Below are 12984 nucleotides of genomic sequence, written 5' to 3' on the forward strand. Positions count from 1 at the left end.
AAGCGCTGCATATCCTTCATAGGTGACACCTTGAGATAGACAAAGTCATCAAGCTCATAAGACATGTCACGGTGCTTGCTATCGTAATAGCTCTTCTGACGGGACTGCCCTGCTCTGAGGTTGTCGCGAATGATCCGACACATCTCCTCAGCTTCTTCGATCATATCATTGCCAAGGATCTGACGCTCGCCTGTCTGGGACCAGTTGAGCGGAGTACGACACTTCCTGCCATAGAGAATTTCAAATGGAGCCTTGCCAGAACTAGCTTGATAACTATTGTTATACGAGAACTCCGCGAAAGGCAGACAATCTTCCCACTTCATGCCAAAAGAGATAACACAGGCTCTCAGCATGTCCTCAAGAACTTGATTCACTCTCTCCACTTGACCACTAGTCTGAGAATGGAACGCTCTGCTGAAGCGGATCTTCGTGCCCATAGCAGACTGAAAGGAGTCCCAGAACTTGGAAGTGAAGATACTTCCACGATCTGAAGAGATCATCATCGGCACGCCGTGCAAAGAGACAATCCTGGAGGTGTACAACTCTGCCAGCTGAGCTGCTGAAATGGACTCCTTGACTGGAAGGAAATGAGCCACTTTACTCAATTTGTCGATGACGACGAAGATAGCATCATTGCCCTTCTTGGACTTCGGAAACCCGGTGACGAAATCCATCTCAATGTGATCAAACTTCCACTCGGGAATCGGCAAAGGCTGCAAGAGGCCTGCTGGTCTTTGATGTTCTACTTTCACCCTTCGACATACATCACACTCGTTTACGAACTGTGCAATTTCACGTTTCATACGAGTCCACCAGAAAGTCTGCTTCAAGTCATGGTACATTTTGGAGCTTCCAGGATGAATAGAGAGCAGCGAGTTATGAGCTTCTTCCATGATTACCTTCCTGAGATCACCTTTCGGGACGACAAGGCGATCCTCAAAAAACAATGTGTCCCTCGCATCAACAGTGAAACACTTATACTTGGGGAGACTCTTTCCCACACCAATCTTGACCTTCTTCACCATAGCATCAAGTAGTTGAGCTGCTCTAACCTGATCTTCCAAGGTAGGAGAGATCTGAAGGTTCGCAAGAAAACCCTGAGGAACTAGCTGAAGATTAAGCTTCCTGAAAGACTCAGAAAGACCCGGCTGGAGAGGTTGCAGAATCAGACTGTTGCAATCTGCCTTCCTGCTCAATCCATCTGCCACAACATTTGCCTTGCTTGGCGTATACTCAACACTTGGATTAAAATCCTGGAGCATTTCCACCCAACGTGTTTGCCGAAGATTCAAGTTAGGCTGAGTGAAGATATACTTGAGACTCTTGTGCTCGGTGAAAACTTCAACCTTACGTTCCAACAAGAGATGTCTCCAAGTCATCAAGGCGTGCACAACAGCTGCTAGCTCGAGATCGTGCACAGGATAGTTCTTCTCCGCAGGCTTCAACTGCCTGGAGGTATAAGCAACCACCTTCCTATCTTGCATCAAGACTGCACCAAGACCCTGGAGAGAAGCATCGCAAAAGACCTGGTACGGCTTGGAATCATCCGGAGGGGCCAAGACCGGAGTGGAGATAAGCTTCTCTTTGAGTGTATCGAAAGCCAGTTGACACTCTGGAGACCAAACATACTTGACACCCTTCTGGAGAAGACTAGAGATCGGCTTGGCGATTTTGGAGAAGTTCTCAACGAATCTTCTGCAATATCCGGCAAGCCCGAGTAAGCTTCGAAGCTGCTTCACATTCTGCGGAGGTTCCCATTCAACAATGGCTTGAACCTTGGACGGGTCAACCTTAATGCCCTCGGCAGAGATAATATGCCCAAGATAAACCACTTCTTTCAGCCAGAACTCGCACTTGGAAAACATGGCATATAGCTTGTACTCTCTCAGTTTATCAAGCACCAACCTGAGATGTTTCTCATGTTCTTCCTCAGTCTTAGCGAAGACCAGAATGTCGTCGAGATAGAGCAAGACAAATTCATTCTTGTATGGTGAGAAAATATAGTTCATCAATCGACAAAAAGTCGGAGGAGCATTAGCCACACCAAAATACATGACCGTATACTCATACGAGCCAAAACTAGTCCTGAATGCCGTCTTCGGAATGTCTTCCTCGCGAATGCGAATCTGATGATAGCCCATTCTGAGATCAAGCTTGGAGAATACTTTAGCACCTTTCAACTGTTCGAACAACTCAGTTATGTTCGGAAGTGGATATTTGTTCTTGATTGTCTTCTTGTTCAATGGGCGGTAATCGACACACAGCCGGTCCGAACCATCCTTCTTCTTGACAAATAGAACACCACATCCCCACGGAGACGAGCTTGGTCTGATCAAACCCAAACGCTCCTGCTCATCGAGTTGCCTCTTGAGTTCCTTCAATTCTTCTGGACCCAGCTTGTACGGCCGTTTGCACACTGGCTCTGTGCCTGGCTCAAGCTCAATGACGAACTCAACTTCACGGTGCGGAGGCATGCCTGGTAGCTCTTCAGGAAACACATCTTGATATTCGCAGACTACTGGAACTTGCTGAATAGGATTGATCTCACCCTTTTCATTCAAGGAGAACAAACGGATTGTATCATCGCGCGCCGCAAATATAATCACATCCTCCGAAGAGTGGGTAAGCTTGACTTCTTTAGCTTCACAATCAATTGACGCCTTGTTCATGGCCAACCAGTCCATACCAAGAATCAAGTCGATGTCGGAATTGCCCAAGACAATAGGAGTAACCAGAAACGCATAAGCACCCATCTTGACAGAAACGTCCGGAACCACCATGTGAGAATTCATGATCTTACCCGGAGACACAATTGGAAGAGGCTTAAACAAATCACGAGTAGGGAACCCATGCTTAAATGAGAATGGCCTTGAGATAAACGAATGCGACGCACCAGAATCAAATAGCACTTTAGCAGGAATATCATTGATGAGGAGGTTACCCATGATCACATCAGAGGAGTTGTCTGCTTCAGCTGCATTCACCATGTTGACTCGAGCTGATCTGGGGTTGAATTTTACAAGAGCGTTGCTTGGAGGTTTGCCTGGAGGAGGAGGCGGCAGACGGAGCTGAGAAGTACATTTGTTGGCATAGTGACCCTTCTGCCCACATTTGTGACAACTGACATCTGCTGGCTAACGGAACTGAGTCTGAGGAGGCCCTTGCTTCTGATGCCGGTATCTCTGCTGGAAGCCAGGGTTGGGTGGGTGGGAAGAACCACGTCCACCTGAGTGCTTCAGCTGCTGTGAGTACTGAGGAGGAGGAGGAGAAACCCAAAACCTTTGTTGCTTCTGAACCACCTGAGTCGAGGAAGAGATGGAACCTCTGAAGCGCTTCTTGGAGTTTTCCACCCTGAGCAAGGCTGCCTCTGCTCGGAGAGCTAAGTTGTAGAACTTGTCAAACTCCTCAGGATCGTGCAAAGCAAGCGCTAACTGCAAATCCTCCTTTAAGCCACCCCTAAACTGGTAGATCTTGCTCTTCTGATCCGCGACATCCTCCAACGCGTAATGGGCCAGCTCGTGGAACTCGACATTGTACTTGTACACAGAATTGCTGCCCTGCTTCAAACGCCTGAACTTCTCACGCATCTCCTCCACAAAACTGGAAGGGATGTAGTGGGACCTGAAGTCACGACAAAACTCGTCCCAAGACATCACCCTGTCACCTCTGGAGTCCTTAAGCTGCTGCCACCAAATAGAAGCCTGCCCCTTCAACTGAAACGTAGCAAACTTGACATAGTCCTCCGGACGCACATTGCTACACTCGAAATGCTTGTTCATATCACGGATCCAATCTTCCGCATCAAACGGCTGGTCGCAAGAAGTGAACGTCTTAGGCTGGTCGCATCTTCCTCTACGGGCGTCTTCCTCCTCGACCCGTACGTGAGGTAGTGCTCCTCCTCCCTCCTCCCTGTCCCAGATCGAGCACAGTAGTAGTAGAATCGACGCGAGCTTCCCCTCTGTCGCCAGAGCCGCCACTCGCCGTGGATCCGTCGTCGTAGGGCTCCTCGGGCCATAGTAACGCTAGAAATGGAACCCTGGTTGCCCCAGCAACCTTCCATGTAGGACCCGCAGCTCGATTTGCAGCACAACGCCGGCGAGCACCTCCCCTGTTCCGGTCATTCGTCGGGCAGCAGATATGCAGAAGGGAATACTCTTCAGAGTTACTCCCTCTTACCTGTCAAGTGTCGATCCGTAGCCTAGTGGTAGCAGGGTGTTGTAGCCTGATGAGAGGGCGTGGGTTCGATCCCCCCTCGGCACCTTTTATTATTTTTCTCGTTTGCTTCGGTACAGAAGCCAGCAGGGACTTGTTACCATGTACACACCCCCTTCCCTGTCGATAGAATGGCTGTGGCAGAGTGGTATGACTCTGTTATTGCTATACAGTGGGTTCTGGGTTCGAATCCGAGGTGCCCCTGTTGTATTTTTGTCATTTCTTTTATTTCTATTTCTTTTGCTTGTCCTACCACATTTGTGCCTAACCCATAGGCATTAAAGTGGACCATTTTGATTTCTTCTCTTGCTATGCATAGATAGAGGCAGAATCTTTGGTTGTGTGTGTGTGTGCACACACTTGTGATAGTACAAGTGATGTGTGTATGTGTTTATGTGGCTTAAGTGAAAGTGGCTCATGTGATCTTGCTAGTATGTTTGGGTGTGTAGTTCTTTCAAAGTATGTGCAGTGTGGAGTAGGTGAGGTGTGTGTGTATTGAGGTGATGTGTGTGTAAGTAGTGCACACAAATGTGGTACCTAGCAGGAGTGTATGTATGTGTGGCTCCATGTTTACTTGCATAGAGGTTTTTCCTTCATGTTGTACTTGAGATTAAGTGCTTGTGATGAGGGTGTTGTGATGATATGTGTGTGGTCATAACAGCCCCATTTGCAACACTTGTGCACATCCTCATGTTCATATGAGAGAGGGCATGATGTGTGTGTGTGGGGGGGTGATCTAGTGGTAGTTGTGCAAGTGGTGTTGATGTGCATCACACATACATGGGGGTCAAACCCCCATGTCACTTTGTCATTGTGCACATGATCTCAACCTTTGTAGTTGTTGTCTTAGTAGGAACTACATGAAATGATGCCCATTCCCTAGGCATGATTTGGAGTAGTTTCCTCTCCCTTAATTTGTGGTCACTTGTTCCAAGTAAGTGCCCACATATTATATATGATTTTGGGGTAGAATCTCCCAAGGAATCCAGTGGTGAAGTTAGTTTTTCCATTAGGATACTTTATGGAGTTGACATATTCAGATTTGTTGCAAGTTTGATCTTTGATTCCATGGAATAGGTGGAGCCCAAGGGCATGAGTTTTTGTGTGATAGTAGTAGGGGTTTTGCTCTACACCATAGTGGTGTCATATATCACTTGGTGTTACTTGTGTGCAAAATATGCCTAGACAAAGTGGGCATGTGGATGAAAAGGTCCAGCTTAGTGAAATCTGGAATTTCACCAAGTCTGGGATTCTGGAAACATTTTCTTCTCTTATAGATGAGGATGTGCTGGTCATTGTGTTGAGAACTAGCCTTAGTTCAGTGCTAGGATTTTGGACCTGATATGTTCGTGAAGCTCCCTGTCAAATTTCAAATCATTTGGAGTCCAGTAGGTTGTGTTTTGATTGCTGTCAAAAAGCTTCAGAACAAAGACTGAAATTCAGGTGCAGGAATTTTCACCAAGTCCCTGAGATCTGATGGTTTTGGGAAAGTTTGTGGCCTTGTATCTTCTAGAGTTTAATTCCTTTTGCTGTGATTCTTGCTGGTGTTGGTAGTTTTCTTGGTGGGCTACAGCCACATATATAATTTGTCATGTTTGGAGGTCTGTAGCTATGTTGCATGTAGCTCCGAAAGAGCTAAGATGCAGATTATGGCAGATTATGTAGTATAGTCATTTTTGATCATTGTGTGTGCTTAGTTGATGTTGTGGTGTTCTTCCTTGCGCCAATCCATTCATGTTGGGTTGTTTTATGTCTTGGCAACCTGGGAATACCAGATTTGTGCCAATTGTGAGTGTGGTGTTGATTCTTACACGTAGAGCTTCATATCTTGTTTCGTTGATTCCCGTTGATCCGTAGCTCCGTTCACAATGTTCTTTATATGGTTTTGCATCGTTTTCATGAGCCGTGTCTGTTCATGCCATCCTCATGCATGTAAAAATAGCCTAGTGTACAGTTCTGTCCAGAAACTTATAGTAGTTCCTTTTGCTTGCGCTAGTGATAGAAATAGTGATGCATGCTCATTTTTCGTCTCATGCATCATGTGATTGTTGCATCTTGTGGTGCTGCCGTTCATTAGTTGTTATTCTTATGTTGGGTAGCACCGAGATCGGAGAACGAATACGTGGAGTCAGGAGAGTACGTGCAGGACGAACCAGAACCATTCCAAGCTGAGGATATCACACGCAAGATGATATGACCTTGATTCCATCTCTAGACTTGTTATGCTAGTTTCGTTTCCATGTCATATTGCTCGCTGCCTACCACTGAATTAAATTGCCTCTTGATATGCCATGATCCCAAAACACTGTTCCCTTCCTAGCAAAACTTGTATGGCTAAGTAGGCTTTGCTCAGCTACTAATGATAGCGTTGCTAGATGCAGGAGCTTTGACTCATGTGATAACCTGAGCTTGATATCATTATCTTAAATTCTGTTATTTAATTAATGCACCTATATACTTGGTAAATGACGGGAGGCCTAGCCTTTGCCGGGTGCTTTGTTCCGTTATTGCCGCCTTAGTTACCGGTTACCGGTGTTTGATTCCATAATGATCGCTCCTAACACGTTTGGGGTTGTTATGGGGACCCCCTCGATAAATCGCGTAGTGCTAAGGCTTGTCCGGTAGGACCCAACATTGGTTTTAATCTGTTAACCACAAAATAATCTGCATAGGGAATAGCTACCCCGAGGAACTTAATCAACAACCCGGGCCAGTGCTCCTCATGAGTGTTGGCCCCACGTGAGCGATGTCCGGGGCCCCACTGGTCACCCAGAGGTTTAGCCATCCCGACTTCTAGCTCATCCGTCGTGTCCTGAGACTGAGATACGCGGCTCTTATCACGGTCGTCAACACGAGGGGAGGTCCTGCTAGCCTTGTCTTACCTTAGCGGTATATCATGCGTATAGGAATCCCAGTGAAACTTTGGTTTCCCCAGAGTTGAGGTTTTCCTCTAAGGAATCCGACGAGATCACGAGATTCGTGATAGAGGATGCCTTTGCGGCCTGTGTTCGTTTGTGATGGACTAGTTGGAGCACCCGTGCAGGGTTTAATCTTTCGGAAAGCCGTGCCCGCGGTTATGTGGCAACTTGGAATATTTTGTTAACATCCGGTATTAGAGAACTCAAACATAAGCTAATAGAATTGCCAACTGTGTGCGTAACCGTGACTGTCCCCTCGAAGATCTCTCTTCGATCGGGAACACGGTGGGGTTATGAATGCCGTAGGTAGGTGTTCAGGATCACTTAGTGATCAAGTAATCCCGACCGCTAGTGTAGACCACCTTCACATTTACTTTGCGTAAGTTAGCCACTTAATCAAGCTTAGGATGCTGCAGCCTTATACACTTCACCCTTACCCTACCTAATAACATGTCTACTTCTGGCACCAAGGTCTTAGATTGCTGAGTCCCCGTGGCTCACGGATTCCTCCGAAACTCCCAGCAGGTACAGGTACCCCAGAGACAGATGATCCCGACGGCACCCAGCTGGTGTGGCAGTACGACGAGGAGACAGGCCGCCTCTACGTGAACTATCCAGAGGACTGAGGCGTGGTCGTGATCGTGGGCCTGCAGGCAGGGTAGCATAGCATTTCCATGTTTTGTAGTCCATAGCGGAACTACCTTGATTGTATCTGTGATGTACTCTGAGTTATTAATAAGAAGACAGTTGAATCCCGAATTGTCTACTTCTATATTTATTTGTGCTATGTTACTTGCTTGCGAAACGCTTAGATGCGCTTCTTTCCTATTCGGGGGCCTCGACCCCCAGAACGGGAAGGACCGCATCTTGGTCGTTACAATTCACCACACGATGCACAACACAAATGATGCATGAGCAGCTGAAAACATGCAAGTCACCGCATGAAAATCAACACAATCAAACACTACACATTAAGTGAAGTTCAATATGCAACGAGTTGCATATTGACGAAACTCCACGTTAATTATTTAGTTCTATCCTGATTAGGTACACGGTAACATTAAATGTGGTTAAACATGGCAAGAGGTGAAGCATAGTTAAAATAACTATCTAGGCATTTTAAATGAGGTCGGAAATGACATATAGCACCTCCGAGACGACCTCACATGTTAATTTACAATTCGGTCCAGATCTGAACTAACACATTTAATTGGTTGTTAAACAGAAAAACAAATAGGTTCACGTGGTTCTACGCGTCATTTCAAGCGATCTACACATAGAGAAAATCTCCAACGGAGCTACGTATCAAAAGATACAAGCACCGCAAGATATGATGGCATGGATGCGATATGTGTGCCATGACGGTCACGAGCACTTCAAAACATACAACCAGCAAGAGAAAATGAAACTACACGAGATTCTAAGCAAGTTTCATGTAGGACACGATCAAATCGGAGCTACGGTTCAACAACTACGAGCAAAACAAGAAAACACTACAATCTGCCAAAATCAGCCACATAGCATTTTCTACGCCCCACAACTACGGGCTACACAACTCCGATAAACTCAAGCAAGGCATGGCACTAAATATGGCAAGAAGCACTACTACAAACAACTAACAACAACTAGCATGGCATCATGGATCACTAGGGAAATAAGACACAAAATGGCATCTCACACACTATTTCAGACTTAGTGAAAATTACACCCCATGAAAGTGCAGTTTTCGATCTGAAGCAATATTGACAGCAGAAAAACATAAGCTACAGGACTCCAAATGGCATGAATATAATAGATTCCATTGCACCAAGGGCTACAACTAACTCCATTGCACCAACCTCAAAAGAGCTACAGATCAAAAGCTAGAAGCAAAACAAAACAGCAACAAAATATAATAGATTCCAGACTTAGAAATATTTCAGCACCTCCAAATCAGCACTATTTCTAACAACTTGAGAGCAAGCAAACCACACCTAAACATGCCTTTCTATTGCAACCAAAAATACCAGGGGCTAGACTAAACACCCAAGAACAACTCTCTACTTGACAACTCCTTCAAACGAAGCACGGAATAAATCCTACGAATTAAACAAGAGGGCAACATGGCAAAATATCGCGCGAACTAAATTGCTCTAATGCTAAAACTAATTGCACAGAAAAATATCATGGATTTTTCTACCCCGAAAACATATAAAATATGTGGGGTTGCGCAACAATATTATTGCCACACGTAAAAGCGAGATAACGTCCTAAACACAAAAAATAATCTAGCGGCAAATCCCTACGTGCAAAAATACCAACGGCTACTCTAAAATACATGGCAAATGGGTCCCTAGAGCATGAAGATTTTATCTAAGGCATTCGAGCAAACCGGGCACGCGCGAAAAATAAATACGGGACACAAACATAATAGGACAGCACGTTAATCTATGCATACGACACGCCAAACGACGTCAAACAATTATGCAAGTTGGAAAAACGGATTCTACGCGAGAAACTACATGAAAACCATATCTAAATCATCGTGATCCGACATACGGATTAAAAACTACAGACGTTTTAATATACGTCTATTTTTCTGAAATTAACTAAACCGAATCCTAAAAAAATAAGTTTATCGGGCCTAAACTACTAACAGGCAGAACCGGGCATGCGTAATATAATGTTAAAATGCGCCATGGGCGCCGGATAGGGGTAGAGGCTCACCTTGGCCGGCATGGGGCGAGGAGGCAGTGGGCCGAGGCGGGGGGAGTTGCTGGGCCGAAGGAACTGGCGACCTGGGCCGCTGGCGCTAGGGCGAGGCCGGCCTGGCCTGGCGCTGGAGCGCCCTGGGACACCGGCCCACACGAGGCTGGCGAGCTGCCTCGTCCCGTGCTCGATCCCGAGCGGGACGAGCGAGCGGTGGCGGCAGTCATGGCGGCAGCAGGCGAGGCACCGGCGGGGAGGGGGCCGGGAGGCGGCGGTTCCAGCGAGGGCCGACCAGGCCGCGGCAGCCGGCGACGGATCCGGCCGGTGGGACACTACAGCGACCGCTAGGGCGACGGAATCCGGCGAGGGAAGCTAGTGGCCATGGCGCGAAGCTGCTGGCCGGAGCGAGGGCGAACTCCGGTGGCTCCGGCCGGCGAGGGCACGCCCTACTGCGGGGCGGCGCGGAGAGGCGCTCGCGGCGGCTGGCGGCGGCACGAGGGGAGCGAGGGAGGCGCGAGGGGAGGCCTCGGGCAAGGCGGCGGCGGATGGGCTCGGGCAGGCCCAATCTGGGCCTGGCGGGCCGGCGGCGCCAGGGAGGAGAGAGGAGGGGGGTTAGCGGCGCTAGGGTTAGGTGGGGCGCGGTTTTCGAGGCAGGGGATAGGGTTTCCGTTAGGGGCAGGTTAGGGGTGCTTAAATAGGCAAAGGGGGCTAGGTTTAGTAGTTTTTCGCCCCGGTTTCAACCGCGTGGTCGGAATCGAACAATTCCGCACGCGGGGATGGGTAAGTGACTGTGTAGAGTAGTTATCCAGAGACGAGAGGGAAAACGGGCGACTTGGCAACGAGATTCAAAATATCGAAAGACGTCTGACGATAGACCGAATACAGTGCCGGTACGGTCGACCGTTCGGGTACCAGACGGACTCCGATCGCGACGAAATTCGACAGGCGGCCTAGCTATAACTACTTACGATCGCATGCCAAGTTTCACCCTGATCAGAGAAAGTTTTTACGCACACTTTCAAAACAGGGTTTCGACGATGACGCGGGCGCGTGCGAGTGCGGTCCGGCTCAGAACGAACAACGACGAGAACCGGCAACTAACAACGGATGCAAGTTTTGAAAACTGGCGGCAACAGAGATGCCGATGCAATGCTGATGATGCGCATGATGCGATGATGATGCAACAAATAAAAATACCCACACGACGGAAACGGAAAAGAAGGGGAATCTTCTGGAACGTTGGTCTCGGGCTGTCACAGCTGCTCTGCTACTAGCGAAAAACAAGAAAGAAAAAAGGGGCCTGCAGGGAATTGAACCCATGACGCGCTGCACGTGCCCAGGCTCGGTTTCCACTGTGCTACATGGGAGACACTTAAGAGAGAGGGGGAGCATGCTCTTTTGAGCAGCCCCTCTGCCCTATTCTACCACGCCGGCGGCCGAAATAGGGGAGGACGACGGCGACTACCTGGCGATCTAATAGAGACGGCAAGCTACAGCACGGGACGCGAGAGACTTGGGGACTCCATTCCCGTGCCAAACGCAACCGGAGGAGGCCCACGACGGCGTCGCCACGACGCACCTAACTACGGCGACGGCGGCGACAACAGAGGACTACGGCGACGACTACGCGTGACCGGGGTTCTACGCTGAGGGAAAGAGGACGGAGGGGGAGGAGCATCTCACCCTGGTGTGCTCGGAGAAGCACACGCAACCGAGAAGAGGAAGAAGGGGAAGAAGCCTGCGACGACCCAAAGCTCCGCTCCGGCGAAGTCGTCGTGGAGGAGGCGCCAGGGAGGGGGAGCAACCCCTCTAGCGACGGGAATGGAACGGGGGGAGGACCCCCATCCTCGCGGATGCCTCGGGCGCCGCGGGGAGGCTGCCGGCGACGAGGAGGACGCGGGATCGACGGCGGCGGCTCTTTGAACTCTGTGAATCTCTCTGGAGCTTACCTTCAGAGGGAGAGGGAGAGAGATGGGAACGAGGTGGCGGCGGGGAGAGGAACCCTAGACACACTGCCGAGGGGGAGGCACTAAATAGAGGCGGATGGGACGGCCTCGACGTCCATGAGACGGCGGACGCGCGCGGTCTCTCTCTGTACCTGACGGAAAGTACGGAGGAGGAAGGGAACGACATCACAGAAGAAGAGAGGGACGCCGAGCGGGCCAAGCGCTAGCGAAGGAAAGAAAGAAAAGGGACGAGGCCCAGGGAGAGAGGAGGGAGCCAACCCACCTGGGTATCTCTGAAATAAGAGAAAAGGGTTTTTCTTTTTTTCAAATAAGCCAAACAGAAAACAAAATACCCACGCTTACACAGGGGTTTGGAAAATAAAAATAAGACACCTCGGGCATGAGGGAATTATGCCCTATTTAACTAAAATACCAATCTGATTTTTAGGACAACTAAATTATATTCCAAAACAGGGATTTAATATGCTATTTTATTAAAAACTCCAATTGATTTAAAGCTTAAAAACCACAAGACAATACCCCCTCAACCACAAGTTGATTCTCTGCAAATATAACATTTTTAAAACAGATTCACTCAAGGTTTGACACACAAGTTTAGAAATATCAAAAAAGGGCTTTGCCTTGTTTGAATAGTATAGTTGAGAAGCATTGTTTCAAACCAATGGTTTGAAAACACCACAACATCGCATGGCTACAAGCAAGCTAGCAAACAAGATGGAACAACTAGCAACACCAGAGTGAAAGCAAAACAAATGAAATGGATGCTAGCATGATGCAAAGTGATGACATGAAAAGAGCCACATGAAATGATGACTTTAACATTCAAAACATGGTTCCACAAAATGAAAGGATCCCAAAATGGCAAGGATTACATCTGGGGCATTACATCATGCTACAAGAAAGTTAGAGGCTCAAAAGTAATGGGCGGTACGCCAAGACAAGTAGACTGTTTATCCATCAGCATCTACTCACTAATCATCCACCTTGAGATATCTATCCAGAATATCTCGCTGGTATTAAGTTGCGAGCCCCACCCAAAGTGTAAACTCAAAGCAACAGACAACTGCATTAACGAACTTTGCGTAAGGTAAACAATCCTTGCAACCGTGGTTACAAGCACCGTTGTTTTCTCCCTGGTGGCAACAACACATCCCCTAGTCTCATGTTTATGTCACTCAAGCTAGACATCACGGGGCATG

Source organism: Hordeum vulgare, chromosome 1H (genome assembly GCF_904849725.1).
Source record: "Hordeum vulgare subsp. vulgare chromosome 1H, MorexV3_pseudomolecules_assembly, whole genome shotgun sequence".
Lineage (NCBI taxonomy): Eukaryota > Viridiplantae > Streptophyta > Magnoliopsida > Poales > Poaceae > Hordeum > Hordeum vulgare.